This window comes from Rosa chinensis, chromosome 2 (genome assembly GCF_002994745.2).
Source record: "Rosa chinensis cultivar Old Blush chromosome 2, RchiOBHm-V2, whole genome shotgun sequence".
In the NCBI taxonomy this organism is placed as follows: domain Eukaryota; kingdom Viridiplantae; phylum Streptophyta; class Magnoliopsida; order Rosales; family Rosaceae; genus Rosa; species Rosa chinensis.
The window spans coordinates 59,730,654-59,733,026 of NC_037089.1; the positions used below are offsets into that span (position 1 = coordinate 59,730,654).

At 40.7% G+C, this 2,373-nt stretch overlaps 1 pseudogene; it reads right to left on the bottom strand.

Annotated features, from left to right (window-relative positions):
- Window positions 1–527: 527 nt before the first annotated feature.
- Window positions 528–1,164, bottom strand: LOC112184655 (annotated as a pseudogene).
- Between the last annotated feature and the right edge of the window lie 1,209 nt (window positions 1,165–2,373).

Sequence of the window (2,373 nt, forward strand, 5' to 3'; positions counted from 1 at the left end):
TTCATATCATAAAACTAGACACTCATAGGACATAGAAACCAGCATGTAGTAGTTCGAAAGACCAGCTCAGTTAACAGATCAGCAAGGTTGGTGGATTAAAACAAAAATATCGTAGACATCATGCTATGAAACAGGATGAAGATCTCTGACCACAGGTACATTACTACAGCATAGTCTTATGTGCCATACAGGTCAAATGACCTCCTTCCTCAACAAACCTAAAACCAATTCACTCCTAATTCCAATCAACATGACTCAGACTGTACCGTACAATAACCGCGCACCTTGGTACCATGTATAACAAACAAGATATAATATATTGAAATCCTCTCATCAACCTTGGTACCATTATATTTCAAGTACACTTAGGATTTACAAGCAAATGGTGTTAGTCAAACCAAAGCAGCCAAATACAGAATGCAAGCAAAATTTGTCGTTCAGACACACATTATCGATTTCCTAGTTCTACTCAGCCTCCAATAGAAAACAAACCCCACATACATTCACGCAACTATTACATATCCCCGTACGTAAAAATATCAAATACCATATCCAATTCAAACAAAAACATACAGATTCAAGCATCTGGTTAAAGAAAACGATTAAAGACACATATGCAACACAGCCCACACAATCATGTCACCGCGAATAAATTTGACAATTATACACAAATATCCAGTTGTGAATGGTTCCAACACGAATCACAGCTCATAATTCTGCAAACCCATAAGCAGCATTATACATCAAATTCGCATCGCACCGATGACATTCCCTCATTAACCTCTAGCCTTAAGCTCCGCAAGCCTCCTGGAAAGATCATCCTCATCGACCTTATCGGCCTCCTTGGTGGGCACGGCATGGGCTGCCGGCTGCGCCAGGCCCACAGAGACCTGAAGCCCATAGTCATCGGCAACCTGTTGCGTAAAACTGTTAACCTCACCTTCGGGAGTGGAGTCGGCCATGGAGCTCTCCATGAACTCGGCCTGGACCTCCATGTTGTCGAACTACTTCTCAAACGAGTCCATGGTCTCCGACATCTTCTGGAGGTTTCCAGCGTTGAGGGGGTACTCGAGGGATTTGACGATATTGCCCATGGACTTGTTGATGGTGGACATCTTGCGGATATTGCCCATGGACTTGTTGATGGTCGCCAGAGAGGAGAGAGGGAATGAATGTTGATTTTGTACTCTAGTGGCATTTATATAAATATATTGGTTTTTAATATTCAAAATATAACATCTTTTTTAATCTAGTGGCCTTATGAAAGAAAAAAACTAGTTGGTGGCCTTATGGCTAATAAAACATTATAAGATGCACTTATATGTAATTAACCCTTTTAAATAAAGCAATCATATTTCCCTGCAGTGGACTGGCTTCGTTGTAATTGGGTACGTGAGTTTTTTCCGTTTCAACAGCTTGCAACAATGGGCCCCTAATTTCCTCCTTCCATGTTGTTGAGGCTTCATTACATTTTTTTTTTTTTATCTGGGAGGCTTCATTACATTTAGAGAAAAATGCATCATCAGTGCCTCAACTCTTATGCACCGGCCAAGTTGATACCCGGACTCTCAGTGCTACCAATGTGATACCTGATCTATAATTTTGCTATCAGTGTCATACTTCCGTTAAATTTCTTAGACGAGGACGTTAAAAAAGTCATGTGCCAAGCACGTGGGCTTAAAAGAAAGGGCAAATACATCTTTTTGCCCAAAATGCAGCCCAATTTTTTTTTTTTACAATTTTCTGTCTCCTCTTCTTCTTCTTCCTCCTTTGTTCAGTTGTTCAGTCCAATGAAGAAGGTAAAGACCAAGTCTTTATGTGGTGAACTGTGTGCCTTATAATTCAATGCAATTTGAATCACTGTTTGTTCTGGTTTTCGACTTATTGGGTTGTTGGTATGGTTGCAAAGGAGAAAGCTTTTTCATAGCTAATTGAAACTAAATGTATGGTGGTCTAATTATATGAGATATCTGCTTGCAGTTTACACATTTGGGACAGACCTGACAGTTAATGAAAGGGCTTACGTGCACGAACAGTGCAGGAAAATGGATATGAAATCCAAGAGCTCTAGATGAGTGACAGCAGCAGCGGAGGTAGGAATGTATAAAAATGGGGGCAAAAAAAATTTCGGCCTTTCGATTCCTGGCAGTAGCAATAAGGCTGCAAATGGTACTATTCTGCAATCTGCAGTAGCAGCAAGGCTACTATTTGGATATTGATCCTTAGCCATATGAAACAAGAGGAAACCTCCAAGAAAAGGGCCTAAACCTCTCTCTTGGGAATTAAGTCGAACAGGTGGTATGCATTCTCATCCTTAGCCATATTCCACGCCAAAACCAAGCTTGCGAAACCCAAGGTTAACAGAATAGTAAG